General features: G+C 46.4%; 1 long non-coding RNA gene across 1 annotated transcript in view; it reads right to left on the reverse strand.

Annotated features, from left to right (window-relative positions):
* The window catches only part of LOC146796268 (uncharacterized), a 478384-nt gene extending 464366 nt beyond the window's left edge, over nt 1-14018 (reverse strand). Inside the window, exon 1 of the long non-coding RNA XR_014969913.1 lies at nt 13862-14018. This is a non-coding gene — a long non-coding RNA (uncharacterized LOC146796268). The remainder of the gene's footprint in view (nt 1-13861) is intronic.
* Nucleotides 14019-23223: the final 9205 nt, after the last annotated feature.

Genomic DNA, 23223 nt, shown 5'->3' on the forward strand with positions numbered 1-23223 from the left:
TTAAGCCACTCTAATCTGCTCTGCACCACTGCACTCTATGACACTCTACTCAATACCACTGCACTCTACGCCACCTCACTCTACTCTGAAACAATCTACTCAATGCCATTGAGTGGAAACCATTCTATTCCATTTTACGCAACTCCACTTTATGCCACTCCACTCTGTGCCTTTCCACACCACACCATTGGAGTCTACACCACTACACTCTATGCCACTGTACTCTATGCCACTGCACTCTACACCACTTTACATAAAACCAATACACTCCATGCAACAGCACTCCATGCCAATCTACTCTGTACAACTGCACTGTATGCCACTGTACTCTACGCCACTGCACTCCACTCCACTCGCCTCTATGCCATTGCACTCTAAGTCACTATACTCTGCACCACTTTACGCCACTTCACTCTACGGCAATGCAGTATACACCACTGCACTCTACTCTTCAACACTGCACTCTCTGACACTGAACTCTGTGACACTCTACTCTATGCCACTCTACTCTTTGCCACTTCTCTCTTTGCTACTGCATTCTATGCTGCACCACTCTATGCCAATCTAAGCTACTGTGCACCACTGCACTTTGATACTGTACTCTACGCCTCTCTACTCTACTCTGCACCACTCTACTCTATGCCAGTGCACTCTGCCCCTCTCTACTATTCTCCACTGCATTCCTCGCCAGTGCACTCTACACCACTCTGGTCTAAGCCACTCCAATCTGCACCACTCCACTCTATGCCAAACCAGAACACTGCACTCTACTCTGTACCGCTCAACTCTACCCTGCACCACTCCACTCTACCTCACTTCACTCCACTCTGTAATAATCAACTCCACACCAGTGCATTCTATTTAACTACACTTTATTCCACTCTACTCTACTATGTGCCACTCCATTCTATTCTACTGCAATCAACACTGTGCCACTCTATGCCACTGAGCTCTATTCCACTACCCGATGCCACTGCACTCTACCCTGCACCACTATACTCTGCCCTGTAACACTCCACTCTGCTCTGCAACAATACATTCAATGTCAATGCACTCTATGCCGCTCTGCGCCACAATACTCCATGCCACTACAAGCAATGCTGCACCACTCTATTCTATGTCACTGTGTTATACTCTGCACCACTATACCCTACCCTACACCACTCCAATATATTGTGAAACAATCTACTCTAGGCCACTACACTCATAGAGGCATTGGCACTGCACTCTACACCACCATACTCGCCTGCACTCTACACTACACAACTTTAAGCCTCTGCAGTCTATGCTATAGCACTGTACTGTTCACCACTGCACTCTACACCACTTTACTCAAAACCAATGCACCCTGTGCCACTGCACCTGTGCCAACTACTTTGCGCCACTGCACTTTGTCCCACTATACTCTACAACATTCTACTCCCTGCCACTGCACTCTATGCCCATGCATGCTACCCCACTCTACACCATTGCAGTTTATGTCACTGCACTCTACACCACTCTATTCTACTCTGCACCACTCTACTCTGCACCACTTCACTCTGCATCACTGCTCTCTGCACCACTCTACTCTGTGTCACCGGTCTCTACACCACTGTACTCTGCACCACTCAATGACCCTGCACTCTATGACTCTGCACTCTACAACCCTGCGCTCAGTCTCACTGCACTCCATGTCACTGCATTCTACTCTGCACCACTCAACTCTACACCAATGCACTCTATGCCACTGCGCTTTAGGCCACTGCACTCTCCGCCACTGCACTCTCAACCACTGCACTCTACTCCATAGCTCTGCACTGTACCCTGCACTACTCCACTCTACCCTGCACCACTCCATGCCACTTCACTCTATGCCAATCTACTCTACTCTACAATGCTCCACTCCACTCTACACCATTGCACTGTACACCACTGCAATCTAATTTGCACCACTATGCTCTGTGGCACTGCACTCTATGCTACTCTACGTCACTGCACTCTACGCAAGTGCAACACTTTACTGAAAACCAATGCACGCTATAACACTGTACTCTATGTCATTCTACACCACTCTACAACACTCCACTTCACTCCACTCCAATTTATGAAGTTCTGCTCCATTAAACTCTACTACACTGCCACTCTACTCTACTCCCCACTCCACTTTTACAGAACTGTACTCCACTCTATGCCATTCTACAACACTACTCCACTCTACGACGCTCTATGCAACTCCCTCTGTCACTCCACACCATTTTACTGCACTCTATTCTGTGACACACTATTCCACTCTACTATACTTCACTCTATTCCACTCCACTCTATGACAATCTACTCGGCTCTATGCCATTCTACTCTACAACACTCTACTCTAATCTACACAACACCTTCTATGCCACTCCGCTCTACGATAGGCTGCTCAACTCTAAAACTGTACTCCACTCTACGTCACTCAACTCTGCTCCCTTCCACTCTACGGCACTCTACTCCCTCCATGACATTCCACAACACTGTACGTTACTCAATGACACTCCACTTTACTCCTCCCCTCTTTACGCCACTCAACTCTATGTACTCCACTCCACACCACTTTACGCCACCCCATCACACTCCACTCTGCTCCACTTTATGACACTCCACCCCACGCCACTCTCTTTACCCCCACTAACTTTTAGCCATGCTAAACAGCAGCCACTTGGGGTGTACAACATTGCTAACACATTTTGGCAAAGCCAATAGCTCTTGCATAGGCAATGCCTATTGCCTTTGCCAATGCTTGTTTTGCATAGGGACCACTTCCCTTTGCAAGGTGTGTTAGTACCCCTACACATACCATAACAAATCGTTGTTTGGCAGGAACGACTTAAACAGACCCCTTCTAAATAGTGATTTATTGTATCTTTCTAAACGATTCCGTAATGTTACCAAATAAAAAAATGGGTTTAATAGTTTTTAAAAAGATACCATGTTGTCATAAACCCTGCGCTTTTTGTGAATCGTAGCCTTTGCGACTGTAAAATGGTTTTAAACATCAGACACTATATTTCTTCATGAATGCTAGTCAGTATTAGATATGCCATGTCCAACAATTTAACTTTGAAACTTAGGGGCATATTCACAAGAAACTATCGCCGAGTCAACGGCACTTTATCGCAGCCAAAGTCGTGCTAAAAATACCTCCCCGTTCACAAACTGGTGTTAACAGCCCACAGCACCAGTTTACCCATGATAGCAGCCGCAAAAAACCTCGCCACAGAGGCTCACCGCAACTATCGCTAATGAGATGCAGAGTGGGCGCTCCTGTGCCAAAAGCCGCGACAACATCACACCTCAACATTCTCAACGACCAGACAGAACTGCAATAAAAACACAAAACAGTTGATAAAGTGCGTTAGCACCAGGAAATCTACAACTGCTCTGACCTGGTGTAAAGTCGGACGGCAGCCTGCACAACAAAAGGGAGCACAGCCCACAGTCACATCGGAAGAGCAACAGATGCCATGGAGCCACCCATCATGTGGCCCGGACACCCAAGAGGGCCACAACACCCACCCACACAGGACACAACCCACACCTGGAACACCCCCCCGGCCACAACCGATGCAGGGCAGACAAAGACAGTGGACCCCCAGGAAGCGCACCAGCCGCACAGACCCAACCCTGACAATGTCACCATCCACCACAGGCTGAAAGCGACACCATCCTACGCATCCTGACCAACAACACCCAACAGGCTGACAGCACCAACACAGCAGACAACCAACATCCCACCCCACACAAAGCTGATGGCTTGGCTGCATCTGTTGGCCCCTGGCACCCCTCAACCAACACCCGCCACAGTTGGAGGAGTCACACAGCCAGCCACATCCAAGTCCCTCACACCTGACCTGGATAACACCAACAGTCTGTCACCCCAGACCCATACGTCCAACACAATGCACAGGATCCGCTGGACACCAAGCAAGGACCATATGCCATAGCTGGATGCACGCACGTGTTGGGGGCAATCCACAGCACACATTTCATACCCGTGTCCCCTGCCGACACAGCACACAATCGCCGCAACAGAAAGCACACGTCTCACAGCAATGTGCAGACAACAACCGAACACCATGGAACCACCACCAATCTCGCCTCTAAACACCGAGCCACTGTGCATGAGTCTGTCATCCTCCGACAGTCCATCAGCAACCAGCGTCCCCAGGATGGCACCAAGGGACATACACAGCCCCCTGGCAAGTCCAAAAGTAACACCCCACTCACATCAACCCCACAACCATGCAACTCACAACTCCGGCAATGCACATGTCACAAAATCAAAACCAACATGCCAAACAACATGCCCACCCACCAGACACGACAGAACAACTCACAATGGTAACCTGGACAAGCCCTGCACATGAGCCATCAACAGCATGGCACCTCAGCCACACACTAGCCCAATGAGGGGAGAGGTTGCAACCAGGCATGTGTGAAGGAGGCAGGAGAACCATGATTGGGAAAGCACACAATGCCAAGAGTGGCGGAGATGTGCTGGACAGACCGCAGTATGCAGAACACACCCATATCCATCGCGACACACACCACTGGTGCATGGAGTTTGGTGGACAGTGGACGCAACCATGTCCCCCGGCCAGTGGGGGAGTTCACACAAATGTTCCCTGTCATGTCCCCCCCGTAAGCGTGAGCAGATTGGGATTGCCCGGCATATGCCAGGCCAGTGTAGGGGTGTGAATAAAAAGCACGTAGCCCTGGGTGTGGTCCACTTCCGGAAAGCCCAACGTCTCTGCCAGGGTGGCGCCTCTCACCACGCCACGAGGCCGACGCAGTCCTTGTGTGCGGAGTTGCCTGCGATCCTGTGCGTCTCCCGGACCCCAGCACGCTGGACCACGAACCCGTCAGCCCGCCCCTGTGCAGCCAGGCCACACTGATCACCTGCCAACACCGGCGTGTGTCAAGGAGGGTCCACCACATGCCGGTGCAAGTTACAAGCACCAGTTCCATGACTTCTGCGGCCTCCACAGTCCATCCTTGGCCCACCGATGCTGGACCACATTACTCCTTCCACATACACATACTACACCGGCATCCTCTTCAGCCAAGTAGGTCCCATATGTGAAACTGTGTCCTGAGTCCTGAATGGCAGTGACCCCAAAGCCTGGGCAGCGGCCAAAGCACCAGACCCCCCCCCCCCGATCAGTGAGGCATAGTTCCATATAGGCATCTTGGGACACGTGGTGCCACTAACCCTGTTCAACGTCAGCCGTTGACACGTGGTGCCACTAACCCAGTTCAACGCCAGCAGGCGATCTGGATGAGGGCTCAGGCCTACCCTGCAGACCAGTAAGTCCCACATCCAGCACCTAGTTGCAAATCACGAATGGCAGACTCCACGCCAGTGAACTCACGGAGAGGAGTAAGAGGAAGATGCAGCTCAGTCCGGACGAAACCCGGATCCGAGTCACAGAGGAGATCGCACACTATCAACAATTGACCTGGTGCCATCAACCCTGTTTACCGCAAGTCCACGAGCCGTGGTGCCACCAATCCTGAACTACACAGGCCGGTGTGGCCATCCAACCTAAGCCGGCAACACTAGGTGAATGGCCCGTGCTGACCGCTGCCTCAGGCCTACAGTGCAGTCCAGTATGTCACACATGTGGAACTGTGTCCTGGCCAAGTTGTGGAGGAGCCAACACCATTGGACACACCTCATTGCAGGTGGCATCCCCTAATGGCACTGGTGCCACTAACTCTGTGCGAAATGAGTCATGGGCACTATCTGGTTGGACCTTGGTGGCAACTGAGTCCAGAGGCTGGTGTTTTCCTGCATCTTCATCTGGCTGGACCGGACTTAGTGTCTGACATGTGTCTGTTCCATTACTCTCCGCCATAGTGACTGTTTCTGAGTGGTCCTGCCCTCTGCATCTTGCTCTGGGGACACACCTTCCACTGTCCACAGAGACACTCCGCGACAAGCTACGAGAACCTGCTCTGCACTCGTGACCCTGCCCCAGTGCACTGCAAGTCTGCGGCCCTTGGCGGCAGGCCAGTGCAGGACGTAATGCATCTGGGCCACTAACTCTGTGCAGCACAAATGATAGGGCCTTTGTGGTTGTATGGTTGTGTCCTTTACGATGTACACTGTTGTCGATTTCTGACTGCACCAGGCAGGCCGTGCCGGCTGTTGTACACACCCCATACACATCCAACACAGGTGTCACTCGGTAGGTGTGCCTGCTAATAAATGTGGCCGTGCGCACATGCCCATAGCCATTCACACCATCTGAGCAAGTGTGTCTGTGTGTTCTTTGTGTTAGCTTAATGTGCACGGGCCCTGCAACATCACAGTGTGCTGTCTTCTGCGGACGTTGCCATGTCACCTCAGCGTTGGCAGTGTCCCTGAACATGTAGCCCCGCACCTGCCCCCCTGCAGGCACAGGCTACATGTGCTGGTTCGGTAGGAGGGGCAGGCCATGGTACGGACCAGGCCAGGTGCAGGAAGTTCGGTAAGTGTGACTCTGTATTGGGGTGTTGTCGCCATGAGGGCCACAGTACACGATGTTGCAATGTGGCATGTACCAGGAGGGCGGGCCCGCAGGTACGGGGACATGTCGCAGCACTAGAATGCTCAGGCTCTTGGCACATGCATGCCAGGTGTGATTAGTATCAGTATTGCTGATGCATGAGTTTGTTGCCTGTTCTCTTTTGCTGAGCGGTCCCGGCAAGCCGTGGGCTGGACTCCTGTGTCCGCTCTGTCCAGAACATTGGCCTATACCCAAGTGGGCGCACACCTTCAAAGGCCAGCATCACGGTGTTGTTGGCATGGCACTGGACATGCGCGGACAGGCATTGGAATGGCGTCCTGTAGGGGTGCACGTGATGCAAGCGTGCAGCGCACACAAGTGTGGGTGTCCGTGGCAGGGCGGAGCAGCTGTGTGGCAAAGTGACACACAGTGAGTCCGCTCATGTGCATCATGCTGAGCAAATCATCCATGATTCCCAGGGTCGCAGGCGTCCCACCACACCCATGACCGGCCTCTGTACGTCTCCTGTATGCATGCAGCTGGCGAAGTTTACGTAGGGATGAAAGGTGCTTTGTCTGTACTATCAGGCGGTAGTACATCTGCAGCTCCGAGCAGGAACTTGCATGTGCCCAGCACCCCCTGACAGGTATGAGGGCATTTGCTTGCGACTCCCACACTATGCACTGCCCGGTATGAGACCGACGTGTACACATCCCACATGCAGTGGTCCTTGGTCGTAGTTGGCGTGCATGATATGGCCTTCATACGTTCTCCCACCCCACCCAAGGCCTGCACCAGTTGCACACAGACACTGCTCATTGCACCGAGCTGTGCCATTTCAGCCTTCGGACTGTCTCAGGGCAGGCCAGTCCCGCTTCAAGCAGAGCCACTGACTAGATGGCAGACCATCCTGGACACATGGTCTACTCCAGTCACGTGGAGCTGTACCGTGCACGTCTGCTGCATGCACTGGGGGCACTGCCGTTGGCAGTGCTGCGGATCAGTTACCGTCTGAGCTTCGGCCTTGCGCACATCACCTGCGTGCAGCCTGTGTTGCATATTCGAGTGGTCCATGGATGTCTGCCTCTCCTATGTAACAGTAGCTGACCTGGATTTCGACGTGTGTGTGCACCCCCTGTTGGACCACGACCAGGGGTGTCACCAGGATGACCACTTATGGCATGCATGGATGTTCGGCATGCAGGCTGGAAACTGGACCTGGGAGATTGCACGAATCGTCGTGTGCAGTGAGCACATTGAGCCACTACCCGATTGGGCTTTGGTGCACATTGGGTCCAGTGGTTGGAGTCAGCACATCTGTCCTGGTCAGCTGATGGATTACATCGAGGACATGTCAGATTTGCTCATCGGAGATGTTGGCCTACGCTGCTGCACTCGCGTTCATGGACGAGTGACAAGGTACCTGCTGCCACAACTGGATGTGAGTCATTGCTCTTGTCACGACACATGGTTGCATGTTGTGGATGTGGTCACCAGTCCAGAGACGTCAGTGGACATGGCTACATTGGCCAGGACTCATGTTCCAGGTGCGGACAACCAACGCAGGTTGGCACTGACTTGTGTTGGTGAGGAACTCCCCCACGAAGGACATGGGTGCTTTCCTACGCTCCTCATTCAGAAATGCTGCTGCATTGGTCTGCGTGTCGTGGCACTTCTCTTGTCCGTACTGACTTGCACATGTTGATAAAGTTTCCGCACTTTCACGTGTCTCCAACTGTGTTGTGTCTTGATTTGCATGCCAATGTGTGTCACAGACTCTCTGGCTTCCTGCCATCCATGCATTGCTACCCCATCAGGACTGTGGGTTTGTACTTGTGCATTATCATGTCCCTGTTTCGTGCTTTTCCAGATGCGTATGGCCTTTTACCGGCCACAGGCGGGTGCACTTGTGTCCTGTGTTTGGTTTTGGGCAAGTTGGTGTTTGGCCCACATTGTGTTGGGTGTTGGGGTGCTCTGCTTCCTGTGTGTGTGTGCTGCATTGTGTGTGAGATGTCCCTTCAGCTCTGATTTGGCTCACCCTTCTCCCTTTCCAGCTTTCAGGCGGTGTTGTGTTCACTTCTGTGCCTGTTCAGTGGTGTGACATTGCCGGGTTGTATGACTTGTGCACCTGGTTGGTGTTGTTGCTCATGAACATGGTTTGTCTGTGTTAGACCTGGCACCTTGACGTGGGTCTCCCTTACATTATTTGCTGTTGCCTCATGGGTTTTTTGCTGGTTATAGATGCTTTGGGCACTGTGCCACTGCTGTCCAGTGCCACAGTGCAAGTGCTCTATATGGTAAATTGGTGTATGGATTAGTGATTCCATGATTGGCTGGTTTGGTTTACTTGTCAGACCCTAGTACAGTGCACTGAGTGTGCCCAGGGCTTGCAAACCAAATGATGCTGGTGGGCTTGCAGCACTGGTTGTGCCACCCACAAACAGCCTGTAAAGTGTGTCTCAGCCTGTGTGCAGTCTGGTACTGCCATGTTGACTGGGCAAGTGCACCCACTTGCCAGTCCCTAAACCTTCCCTTTTCTGCATATTAGTCACCCCTATGGTAGGCTCAAGGGCAGGGTGCATTGTGGGTAAAAGGTAGGACAAGCCCTGATGTGTGTGGTATGTCCTAATTGTGAATCACAGCCATTTTCGTGTTTCACTATTGCAAGGTTACCTGTTCCCCATAGGCCAGAATGGGTAGTTTGATTATTTCATCTTATAATGATAACTGACTCAGAGAACTAGGCAGAAATTTGAGTTTAGTATGCCTGAACTCAGAATGATAAAATACATCTTTTAGTGAAGTTGGTTTTAACATTCTGTGTTTGAAAATACAATTCTTAGAAAGTGGGTATTTTCTTGTCTAACTATCCAAGCCTGCCTCTGCTAGGTTGTGTATTCCTTGTCTGGAGTTTGAGTGACAGGGGCTGGGGGATTCCAGGTGACAGGGTGAGTCAGCACAGGGCTGAATAGAGAGTTCTGCATGTAGATGGGTGGGAGGAGTTGCACCTGGGACCTGAATAGGGATGTGCCTTCCCTCCACAATGCTGGCTCCACCTCCTGTGGTGCGACTGATGTTCCTGACCTGCACTGTGAAAGGAAAGAAGGAGTCTTGTCAACAAAGTGCTCCAGGACTGACCAGAACTGGTTTGGACTAGGCAAAGGCCTCTCTGCCTTCAGAGAACAAAGAGAAACTGTGTATAAAAAGAGGGACCCAGACCCCAGAACGTTAGATCACTTTTGGGAAACAAGAAGAAACCTTTACTGAGGAGAGGAACCAGAGAGACTGAGGAGAGACTATCCCTAAGCTTGAGGGATTGGCCTGCAGTGGTTGCCTGACTGCCAGAGAGAGGAGAAAGGAACTTTGTGTGTACTTTATTCAACTTGTGAAGGATCTCCAAGGGCTTGAGAAAGAGCTTGCCTCCTGCTGAAGTCTCAGGGACAACAGACTTCACCCACCAGCTCCCCAAGAGTTCTTTGGAAGGGCCTGCAGTTGTGTTGAACTTACTGAAGGACTGCGTGTCGCAAGGAGCTGGAGGACTGACGCACGAAGAAGAAGCGTGCCACCAAACTGCCGCTGACGCTTCACAACGCGAAAGCTCCTTGCATCACCGGAGAAGAAGATCGATGTTGCATCAGACGCCGCCACATCTTCGGAGAAGCGTGTTGCAGCCGCAGCCGCTGTCGTCGCAATGCTGGGAAAGAGTGTCACCGCTGCAGTTGTCGCACCGTTGCCGTAGCGCCTCGCATCGCCGGAGAAGAGGATCGACATTGCATCAGATGCCGCCACATCATCGGGAAGCATGTCGCGGGGCCTGTCACGGGCTCAGAAGAATGGTTGAGTCGCCGCACGGCCGTTGGGCATGCACCAATCGTGTTGCATCAAGAAGAAGACACCATCTTTGTTTCATCGCACCTGATCTTCATCGCATCACGGTGTTGCGGGTCACATCGCCACGAAAGCGCAGTAAGAAACCGACGCATCACCTCCCCTCGCAGAGCAGAACCGACGCATCCCCTATGCATCAGTAGGGACCCGACGCATCACTGATCTTGCGTGTAAGGAACCGACACATCACCTTCCCTGCAACACTTTCGTTGTATATCGTTACGCATCCTAAGGTACATTGAACTCAAAGGGTCACATTTTACATCTTAAGAGAACTAAGCTATTTATACCATTTTTAAAGTACAGTATTGTGGATTTTTGTTGTTTGTGGTCTTGTGTTAAGTCTATTTAAAAATACTTATTTTTATATGACATTGCCGGGTTGCAACTGCAACTGCAACTTGTGTGGTGTCCCTCTGTAGTGTTATCACTGGGTTACTGTATGTGTTCACAAATGCTTTACACACTGCCTCTGAGATAAGCCTGTCTGCTCGTGCCAAGCTACCAAGGAAGTGAGCAGGGGTTATTTTAGGAGTGTACCCCCTTACCCTGACTAGAAGCAAGGGTCCCTATTTGGCCAAAGGTACCTACCTCTACCAACTGGAGACCTCCAGTTCTAACAGTCTGCTGTTTTGCTGTGCTTAGTTGTGCATGTGTGCCTTTGTGCCTATCTCTCCCTGTCCCCCAGTCCCTGCTGGTTCCTCTCCCTGTTGCTGTTGTGTCTGTTGTTTGGTGCATTTTCCTGGCCCCGAGTCCTGCCACCATCTCCGGACAGATGTGGTGGACCCCATTTACTCCATGTCATCCAGCTCCTGGTGTGGCGCTGGACTCCCACCTCCGGTGTGCATTGCTGCCTTCTTGTTCTTGGCGTGTTTCTGCTTATTTGTGCCTTTTGCATCATTGCTGGAGTTCTGGTTTTGTGCCATTGACCTCCTCCGCTCTCAGGATGCATTCATCTTGTCCACGTTGGGCTGCCATGTACGATGTTTTGTTGCCAATGGGTTTGGTGGGGTTGTTTGCTGGCTCTGTTTACCTCCATTGTGGTTGGCTGATTTTTTCTGTTTGGTCTGTCTTACTATTTCAGACTTTGGTTGTGCTTATTCCCGCCTGCCGTGTGTTTCGCGGTCCGGGCGGTGCTTATCCCTGCTTTCCTCCTCGCGGATGGGCTCATCGCACGTTTTCTGGGGTTGTGATTTATGTTTTTATCTCCGTCGGGGTGGTTGTATAGCAGACATTGGCCGCATTGTCGGCGGACTATCGCAAGCTACCTCCGTGTTGTGAATTCCACTTTGACATTGGGTTATTTTCCCGCGATGGCCTGCGATATTGAAAGTTGCGTTACGCTACTCTTGCGATAGTTATCACACGTTCTTGTGAATATACCCCCTATTTTCTTTAAACGTTGAAACTGGACAGATTTTGGTAATATTTTTTCTCAAAGCAACATGAAAGGGGCGTGACTATCCTAATTTTAATATGAAAACAAACATGCAGAAAGCTTTGCAAAAAACAGATACTAATTGTGTTTTTTTAAGAGTTACAAGTAGTTTATGAGAAAATCATCACTTGGTCCTAGTTCACTATTTGGTTCTGCTAGCCCTGCCTCGACATAGCAACATTTATTCCTAGGGGGAATCGAGAACCACTAGAGTCACAACATAAGGTTAAAACAGAAAAAGATGGTTCATTATTCTCTTGTGCGTTTTTTCTTCCCTCTTGGGCCGAGCCTTGGCCCACGTGGTTTGTGGTCATTTCACCTTGCACCCCCTAGCCTTCCCAATTATTTTCACAGAGAAGTTTAAGAAATGGAAGGTATATTCACGAACTGTAAAACTACAGACACGACTAAAACGCCTCAGTTCATGAAGCTAACAGTATAGACACCTATACTTATTTTTAAATCTTCACGAATTCAGCTTCCTTCATTTCCACTAAATTAAACAATGGGTCAAAGTTGGAAAACATCTAGCTTTGTGATAGATTTAGTGTAAGTCTGTGAAAATCTATTTCCTGTAGCAAAGAGCAGTGGTTGGAGAAATTGTTCAATCAAATGCAAAATTTGCAAAATCCACTCAAGGAAATATTTCTCAATTTGTTCAAGAATCTGTTCTGCTGGAGGAATGCCAATCTTTTCACGCAATGTCATCCACATATGAACCAGCGAACAGGCCCGAACCGATTGTAAACTGTCAAAAACTGCTGCGAACTTCCAACATTTCATGGAGTTGAAACAATGCTAAATGTGGATCTTTGCAATATTTTCACTTCTCTGTTGTGCAAATGAAAATGCCCAGGCCTTATAAAGAGCATTCGTTTCTAAGTGAATCTAAATGTAATATGCACTTTTAAAACTGCCCCTACTACCCAGCACTTGATTTACTTACAGATACATAAATGAATTAATATCTACATATATGCACACATGCATCGAAACATAAGCAACCCCGAACATTAACAGGCACAGGCAAACGGCTATGAAGTGTGACAGCAAAAATAATCGTTCAGGCTTTCGAGCCTGTGTATTGACTTCCTATTACATGACCTCAAGAGCCTGCCTACTGTCTGGCACCAGGTTCACTTTTCCCAATACTTAATGGTTTGTGCGGATTGTAGATGTTTTTGTAATACATTTTCTTTGCTTCCCACTGTCCCTCCTGGAAGAATAATTTGCGCATCTAGCATGATGACTTGCTCCCATGACAGCAACGGCTGCATTGAGAGCTAATTCATTTTCACACTCAGCATCTGGACACCCATCTGGACTCCGTCTGCACTCTCTTGCCAAGGCCATTTGGCCAGTTTCTGCAAGGACCATTGCCCAGACACTTCTCCAGTCTCTAGGCCTCATGAACTCTCAAGAACATGTGTTCGCTCTTTGTGTATTGGGAAACTGCTTCTCTCGCTTTGCACTGTGTAACCACAAAAGGCAAAAACTTTCAGAGGTACTTATGCGCAAAATCAAGCCATTCTTACTACTGCACAATGGCAGCACAAGCAGGTAAGAGCAGTCGTAGCTCATTCGAAGGTTACAGAAGAAAAAACCAAGGGCATGAACTAGAAACAGCCATTGAGGCAGCAAAACCCAAAGGGGCAGATTTGCAAGCCCCCTGCGTGACTTTTGCACCGTAGTTGCATCACTTTTGTGGTGCAGCTGCGACGTAAATGTTGCGGCCCATTTACAACGTGATGCATCTAGGGAGATGTGTCACGTTGTAAAGCCCTGCGTCACATTATACCTGCATCAGGTATAATGTATGCAGGGTGGGCGTTCCCACGCAAAAAGCATCACTCTACACCTTCACTGCTTCAAAATCCCTACGCCTGCTCAGACCAGGCATAAGGAATGACGCAGGGAGAGAGGCAAGATGGTGCTCGCGCGGCTGGACGTTTCGGACATCTGAGCTGACTCCTCTCGCTGACCCACAGGTCTAAGATATGGAGTAGTGGCGAATAGCTTTACTTACTGCGGGGATTTTCTGCAGTTTGGAGTTCGTTATACAACTGGGCAAGCGGCTTTCAGTGTGGCACGGTAGTGTTTTGTGCGAGATCCTTACGAAAAGTGAAGGACGCTGTACGTTGAAGACGCACTTCGATGCTGGAGGCGGTTACAGCGTTGGTGAGAGTCCGTCGAGCCTGGTGGGCGGTAACCCACACAGGTGCTGCAGCTTGGCTACGCGTCGAGTTTCATCGGAACGCCGATTGCAACTGCGTGGAGAGAGGGCTAAGAGAAGCGATGGCCCCGAAAAACGTACGCAAACAACACGGACAGGAGGTGAATGCAGGGAATACACCCGCATCAGTGACTACCGGTGGAGGTCAGAAAGACTCAAGTGCGGCTGTCGTGAAGAAAACCGGCATGGGGACTCCCACTAAGAGCTCAGGGAAAGTGAAACAGACAATATCTGCTTTGTTCACGGCTTCAGAGCAAAAACGAAAAGGGAAGGTTCCTAATGTGCAGCTAGGACCTCAATTGGAAAGCTCTTTAGTAATGCCACAAAATGTTATTATCGCAGTTAATCCATTAAATCAAAGTGTAGATATAGATTGTACTATGCCAGAAGGGCAGTGTAACACCGGAGTAGAGGATGGTAGTTTGTTAAACCCTTCTGATGGCTTAATTTTGGTGGAAAAGCCTCTCCCAGGGAAATCGACTATTGTTATGTCTACGGAGGTTGAATCTGCTGACTTTTACTCGGTATCAGAAAACTCAGCCTCAGCCTCTTCATGTGAAGACTTGGCTCTACAATATTCTAAACAATTGTGTATGGAGGAGGTTGAGAGTGAATATGATGACGATAATGAACTGGGGGAACTTGGTGAAGAGGAAAGTCCCGTTACAGTTAGAGGGGGAAGCGATATGTCTATGAGAGACGGAGCGGTCGGGGGATCTCAAGAAGCTCCGACGGACAATATTACTTTGACCACGATATATCAGACAATTTTGAGCCATATGGACAAAACTGCACTAGAAAGTCATAAAATTCAGAACTCCTGCCGAAAATTGAAAGGCTCTATTCGGAGGTTAGTAAAGGCACAGTCTGATTTTGGTGAAAGGTTTACGGAGGTGGAAACTAGAATTTCTAATATTGAGGACGAGCTGGTAAAACAGAAATCAGTCACAGAGACTTTAAGTGGTAATAAAGAGGACTTATTATGGAAAATGGCCGATTTCGAAAATCGTGCTCGCCGCAATAACTTAAGACTGATGCAAATTCCTGAAGGTAAAGAAGGGCAAGATTTGCGTAAATTTATTGTGGAACTAATTCAGCAGGCTTTTCCGGGCTTGAGTAAATGGGACTGGGAGCGGGACATTGAGCATTAATACTCATTTTCGATCTGGGCAGAATGCTACTAAACCTAGACCTTTTCTTGTGGCCTTTAATAATTTTCGCGCCAGAGAAGATGTATATATGCATACTCAATCAAATAGGAAATCTATGGCGGAAGGTTTTACTTTTTTTGCTACACCTGATTATTCAAAATATACAATGGACAATCTCTGGCAGCTGCGACACTTGGTGAATCCATTTCAAATAAAGGGTGCTCAAGCTTATATTATGAATCCGGCGAAACTCAAAGTGATTTATAAGGAGAAAACTCGATTTTTCACTAACGTCGCGGCAGCAAAAGATTATCTTCAGTCTATGGATGACTCTTAACTCTTCAGGTTTATCAAACTGGAAGATTAGTTAATTTAGAATTACTTTTCTGAACTATTTGATCTATTTTCACTATTATCGCTTGTTTAGGCTCTCAGTCTTATGATTCAGTTGTCGTAAGAGCACTGTGGTCCAGTAGAAAGCCAAAAGTCAGGATGAATCTGGAGGGAAAAAAAAAGGTGCCTTTTTTTTTTTTTTTTCCTTTTTGAGTGGATAGTCCTGTGGGGAAACGATAGAGGGGTCACGCAGCTCGCTACCATCGATTGGACCATGAGTCCTAAAGCCTCGGTTAAGGGGGGTTGGGGGGAGTTTCTGGAGGGTGGGGAAGAGGGGTGGGTTAGGAGGGGAGTGAGGTGGTGGTGGGTACAGGGGGAAGAGAGGGTTAAAGGGGAAAATTCCACGGCGATTTCGGGTGGCAGTAATAACAATGAAAAGGAAATATATTGCTGCTATTGCTGCTATTGGGACATTATTTCAAGTAAAGTAATTAACCCAACACATAGGTGTTTAGGTAGAATCAATTATGATTTGAGGATTCTGGTATTAATATTATATGCCACGAAATACTAAAATTTGTTCATTTAACGTATCTGGGCTCAACCATGTTAATAAAAGGAAGAGAATTGCAGCTGAAATCCGCTTTATTCAACCAGATATTCTTTGTCTACAAGAAACTCATTTGTCATGGGATAAAAGGAAGCTTATAGTAGATTTAGGTTATACTTTTAATTGCTGCCTCTCAACAAACTAATAAAACTAGGGGGGTAATGATTTTGTCCAGACCCGGTTCTTGTAATGCTGTTCGCAATCTAACAGATAAGTGGGGTAGATGGGCAATATCAGAATTAAAAGTGGGAGGTGGATCCTTTACAATATGTTCAGTTTATGGGTCTAATATAGATGACGCCGAGGTTTTGGGATGGCTAAACACAGAACTTGCTAATTGGAGATCTCCTTTAATTATATGTGGTGATTTGAATATTAATTTAAATACTACGGAGCTGGCTGCCGGCTTAGAAAATTACAGGGGCCACAAACCACGAGTTTTTAAAGACCTATATAATTTGGTTACTGATCACGGCCTGGTTGACATATGGAGTAAAAACCACCCGGCACGTCCCGGATATACTTATTATTCTGCTCCACATAAGAAATTTGTCCGGTTGGACTATTTTTTAATCTCCACATCTATTCAGTGTGGGACTAAGATACAGATATTCCCTAGAGTATCATCGGATCATTCCCCAATTTTAATTGAGTGTCCAACCTTGAAAGAGGTATATAGTTTAAGAAGCTTTCCATATGACAGGAAGCTCTGTCTTGATGAACAATATAGAACGCATATGAATAAGTGGATAGTAGAATTTTTTAATATTAATCTTGGATCGGCCAATATTGAAACAGTATGGGACACATTTAAGGCCTGTTTTAGAGGGGAGGCGGTGAGCTACGGGTTGTATAATCAAAATAAACTACGATCTCAAATGCGGGAGCTGTATAACAGTTTAAGGGTGGCGGAAGAAGAGCTGATTAAAGAAATTGGGAAAAAGGATAATTTATTGAACATAACTGAGGGTGAGGCCAAAGTTGCACGGTGTCGGGCGAGTATAACCGGGGTATGGACCCAAGAGATAGCGCAGAAATATTTAGTAAATAAACGGCATATTCATGAATATGGAGAATCCATTGGTCGGTCCCTGGCTTTAAGATTAAAAATGAAGGCGACTTCTCGTTCAATCCCCAAACTACAGGATCAGTTTGGGGTGATTCATGAGGAGCCGGGGGAAATATTAGCTATATTCCAGCAGTTCTATACGGAATTGTATACTCATCAGCCAAACTCCGTTGCAGGTCAGGAATGGGAAGAGGGCATGTTTAGCAAATTAAATGAGAGCGAGTCGGAATTTCTGGACAGCCCCTTCTCTATGGAAGAATTAGAGGTGGCAGTTAGAAGTATACCGAATGGTAAGGCGGCAGGCCCTGATTTTATTCCTGGAGAAGTTTATAAATGTTTTTTTGAATCATTGAAAATGGTTATGCTGGAGACTTTCAGATTGGCATAAAGGCGGGTCGCCCCAAATACATGGAATGATGCTTCAATTGTGGTATTCAGTAAAAAAGGGAAGTTGCCGGAGCTACCCGGATCTTACCGCCCAATATCTTTCCTGAATTGTGATAGCAAGCTTTATTCAAAAATGATTGCGAACCGGCTATCTAAGGTTATTACATCGCTTGTGGCAATAAATCAACATGGTTTTATTCCGAAAAGAGGTACGGTCACACATATTAATAGGGCTATCACCTTATTTGATATAGCGGAAGTGGAAAAGAGGGATCTAGCGTTGATATTACTTGATGCTGAGAAAGCTTTCGATCAGGTGGAGTGGTCATATTTATGGGAAGTGATGAGAAGGATGGGATTTGGGAAGGTTTTCTTGACTACAATTCAGGTTTTATATAAAATACCCAACGCTAGAATAATCGCTATGGGCTTAAAATCTGAAAAGATTATTATAATGAGAGGGACACGGCAAGGTTGTCCGTGCTCCCCTTTGCTTTTTGCTTTATTTATTAATCCTTTTATTATTAGTCTCCAAAACTCACCCCATATTAAACCATTTTTTGTAAAAAACATTGCATACTCAGTCTTTGCATATGCGGACGATATCGCGATTGTAATAACTGATCCTCGAGAGGCAATTGATGAGATTGAACAATTAGCTAGAGATTTTGGAGCTAGGTCCGGTTATAAATTAAATTCAGCAAAAACTCAAGTTTTGTGCACACAAAATATCCAATTCAAAGATCCAAGGGTCACAAATGAGGTTACATATTTAGGTATAAAAATTAAAACTCAAATGCAAGAGATAGTAGATACTAACTGGGAAGAGACAATATCTCAAGTCAAGCAATCATTAGAGAGATGGGGCCGACTACGATTATCTATAATAGGAAGAGGGAACATCATTAAGATGAATGTTCTTGCTAAGATATTATATCTATTTCGGAGTATCCCACTGGAATTTCCATTTAAATATATATTGCAACTTCAGTCTATGTGTGGGGATTTTTTTTTGGGCCCCGGGAAAAGTCCGACGCGCTATGAAATGGTTGACGTTATCTGAAGAAAGGGGTGGACGTGGTTTACCGGATTTTTTATTTTACTATTATGTTTGCTTTCTACAAAGAATGAGGTTTATGTTGACAGGTGAGCCCATGGAGGATGAAGCGGATGCACCTTCGATATTTTTTTTGCTATTAGGAGAACAGGCAAAAGGATGTTTATTAAAGGAACCGGAGGGCAATTATTATAAGCATACCCGCTTTAAGGTATTAGATTCAGCCTTTAAGGTATGGAGAAATGTTAGGAAATTAATAAATCTGGGCAGAATCACATATTATACTCCTTTTAGTGCTGATAAAATACTCCCTTCCGTATTTTGGGACAATGTGGCAAAGAGCTGGTCAAGAAATGGCATATGTAGAATTGGAGATTTATATGATGTAAATGGAATATTTGTTACATATGCAAAACTTGTAGATAAATATCAGTTGCCCCATTCTTCGTTTTTTAAATATCTCCAAATTCGAGATTTTTGTTTAAAAAAACATATCAAGTTCTCTCCTAATATACTAGTGGAGGGGATTCGTTTTAAAAAAAGGATTGGTTCACTTTACTTGATCCTGATGGAGTTTAGAGAAGATGACATGAAAAAATACAACCTTTATTGGCAAAATCAGCTAGGAGAGCCTGAACTGGATATTCAGGACACTTTGTGTATGGCTAAGGAGATATGTTTGGCTGCAAACTTAAAAGCTCAAATTTATAAGACGGTTTTTAGGTTATATTATACTCCTAATTGGGGCAATAAATATGATGGGAAATGTTTTCGATGTGGGGACTCGGATGCCGATATGCTGCATATTTTTTTTAATTGTACTAAATTGGTGCATTTTTTGACCAGTATTGAGGCATTTATGTCAACAGTGTTGCATTGCCCGTTTAAGATTTCTCCGGCACTTATGTTACTGAGAGTAGGACAAAATGTATCTAACTATCCTATATTAAGTGAGCACAAATATTTTTTATTTCTTGCCATGACTGTCGCGCGTCTATGTATTGCAACGGAATGGCTTTTTCCGGAGGCTCCGAAATTTGAATTGTGGAGGGCCAAGCTTTACAATATTTATGAATTGGAATGGAGTCTATATGCTCTGAAGGGGGTTAGAAAGAAACGAATTGGATTGTTAACTTGGGGTGCTCTCATAGACTATCTGGGGGCATGATGAGCCCAGTAGCATTTATTATTTTACTTTTACTTTAATTTTTAAATCCTTGAGGATTGTTGAATTGTATTGTCCCTTAAAGATGTTCTTTTTGTATCTTTATTTTGTATTTATAAGTGTTTCAAGTGTATGAATCCGATTATTATCTTTAAAAACTTGTATCAATGGTATGAATTCAATTTGTATTGTCACCGGAACCTTTGTGGAAATAAAAAAAAAAAAAAAAGGAATGAGGCAGGGCTTTTTGAATGGGACTCACCCATCTATTGTGACGCATTGCTGGAGTTGAGTCACTTTCATGAGCAACTCCAGCAATGCGTCACTTTTGCGCCAACAGACGCGTCAGAATTTCTGACACAACATGTTAATCATTGCGCCATGGGGCACTGTATTTTAAATACAGCCTATCCATAGTGGCACAAAGACATTCGGCGCTGACACAAGGAAACTGACGCATCTATACAGATGCACCAGTTCCTTGTAAATCTGCGCCAAAGTTTCTACGTACAATGTGAACTGTCTTCCTGGCCTGCAAAGTACACTTTGCAAGCCATTGCCAATTGAAACGTGAATTATGGTATCAAATGGGTGGCCCCTTGCTCCTTTCGATTTAAAATAAAATGTATTAATGGTTTGCGGCCACAATTGCGGTGGCAATTCATTGATCAGCTACTGACTACCGAAAGAGAGTAGTATCAATTAACAAAGTAGACCTGTCCAAGGGACTACTGCATGATCTCCCCAGTGCCTTACAAAGCCTTTTGAAATTCTGCCTCTTTTCCTTTAAGGAAGAGAACTACGTTAAAAAGAACACAGTCATTCTCCAAATGCAACAAAGGAGGTCCATTGTCTTTAGCACCCCTCCATGCCTGCATTGACCAACCCTTTCCATGGTGTTCACAATCTTGATTTTGCCATAATAATATTAGAGTGGCAGGAATGTGTCAATAATACTAAGGGGTCTATTATGATGTAGGGCGGATCGCCACTGCCCGCATGGCTGTGGCGATCCACCCTACATCATACCCCACCTGCCACCCATTTCCCCCGCCATATTAGTATGGCGGGGGGACCTTGGCGGACGGAAAGACCGTCCGCCGGTTTTCCGCCGGTCGACCAGTCGACCGGGCGTAAATGGGGCTGGATATGGTGGCGGTGTCTGCTAGACACCGCCATCCATATTAACATGGGCAGCACTGCAGGGCTTTCCATGGCGGAGACCCCGCCATGGAAAGCCATGCGGAGTTTGCATACGGGGGCCTGTTGCGGGCCCCCAGGGTATTGGGGGGTGGGGAGTGCACATGGGGGCTACCTATGGTACCCCCCTACATTGTCAAGGACAAGTTGGCAGGCACCGCATGGTGCCTGTCACCTTGTGCATGACAATGCACAACGTGCATTCCCAGCATTGTGGCGGGGGTGCTGTGAACACCGCCCACCACAATGCTGGGAATAGAGGATGCCACCGCTGCGGTGGCATCCTAATTGCCGGTGCGGGACCGCCGCACCACTGGCAGCCGGTTCCTGCACCGCTAGGGTCCGCCCGCCATCCTAACAGGCCCCAAAATGTGCATTTTGGTTTGCAATGGTTTGTGCATTTGTAACAGAGCAAAATGAAGGCACGGTCACCTGTCAGTCGGCGAGCAAAAACACCAGCTGTCCTCTGACCTTATCTTTATACATCAGGCCTTAAGACAACAGCCGAAAACATACCGCTTGCCATGAATCTCCATGAGTTACGTAAGTCCGATATAATAAATCTTTTTGTGCGGCAACTAGAATAAAACTTTTTTATTTTAATACTCAATTGAATAAGAATCAAAAATAAAATGTGATGGAGCGTGTATCCTGACAGACAATACACATTTGCAATGTATAGCATCTGAAGGAGCGTAAAAGTCTGGTGAAAAATGCAGACCTGAACTTTCCTGATTATTGCTCCACTCCCGTTATCCATTGCCAGGAACTTTTCCTTAGTAAACTCTAACTTGACCTTTTGCCCAATGCTAAGAGAACTCTACTGAACCATCCTCCTGCCTTTGTTTTTGGTAGGAAACCCAACCCTTAAACATTCTTCTTTATGTATTCTTGTATTTAGAAATAGATTTACTTCGACTAAATGTGTGGTTTTAAACTATGTGGTGTAAGACTCATGACTGAAGTGTTTAAAAGTTTACTTACATGCATTGATTGTGGATCTTTAATACGATAACGAAATCATCTAAATTTGTCAGAGTCTTTTATTGTGTCTTAATGTTCTTTCCATAGAAACAGTAAAAATATCTGATTTCTAATATATGATAGAGAGTCATAGTTTAAGAGTAGTGTACTTGAGCCACATCTCTAATTTGTGAGTTGGCTACCAATTATTGGTCCTCATTGGGTGGCCAACAGTTTGACACCCATATTTCTCACCCCTCACTGTGACGAGGAAAGGTCCATCGGAGAACCAATCCCTCTGTGGGTGAAGTTTAGAATCTGAGTGAAATGATTAAGTTAGTGTAGCAGCTGTGTGGACCCAGAAACAGAAAGAGACTAAACGTAAAAAAGAGCTTCCACTGTAACACTTCCAAAAGTGCAATTGTGTAGAGACATTCCAACTCTGTCTCCTGCTGAGAACTGTGTCATGGTATTTAGATTTGCTTCTTAGTCCCTGCTGTGTTACATTACTCATCATGCCTAACTGTTAGTTTTCAAGGTATGTGATGCAACTCTATTAGTTTAGCATATTCTGACAGCATTTATCAGACAACACAAAGCAACTGGTGTAATTGGTGTACACTGTTTCAAGTCATTTAGTGGTAAATGGACCAATTATTCAGGAAGGCATAGAAGAAGTTTAGAAAGTTCTAAACTTGGGGTGTCTGAAGGTGCAGAAGTTCGCTTGCACAAAGCATGTGAAGCTGAAAAGAAAACACTGCAAACTACATGATACTATTACATACCTCAATTCAGGAAATTCTTTCACAAACCAAGAAGCTTGGTATTCATGGAAACATTTATGTAATAGAATAAATTAGTGCACCCAAAGAGGAGCATTCAAAAAAACAATTCCCTTCTCAAAAAACTATTATCATATGTTTTCCACTAATTGTAAATATCTGCTAATTTTTGTAGATATTTTTGGGAAGAAAACATCATCTCTAAAGATTCAGTGGAACCTTCCAGTTTGTGTATATGATGCACATAAACTAGCTCCAACACACTCTCTTCTCAGAACTGGACTCCATGTGACCTGCTCTCTGTGTCTAGTTAACCCCGTTGGTCAGAAGCAGTGGGCAAAATATTGTATTTAATTTCAATGGTAAATCCGCACACAGAAAAATGTCATGAGCAATAATTAACCACTTTTTTTTTTTTAATTCCACTTGGTGGAATTT

This window comes from Triturus cristatus, chromosome 10 (assembly GCF_964204655.1).
Source record: "Triturus cristatus chromosome 10, aTriCri1.1, whole genome shotgun sequence".
NCBI classification, from domain to species: Eukaryota; Metazoa; Chordata; class Amphibia; order Caudata; family Salamandridae; genus Triturus; species Triturus cristatus.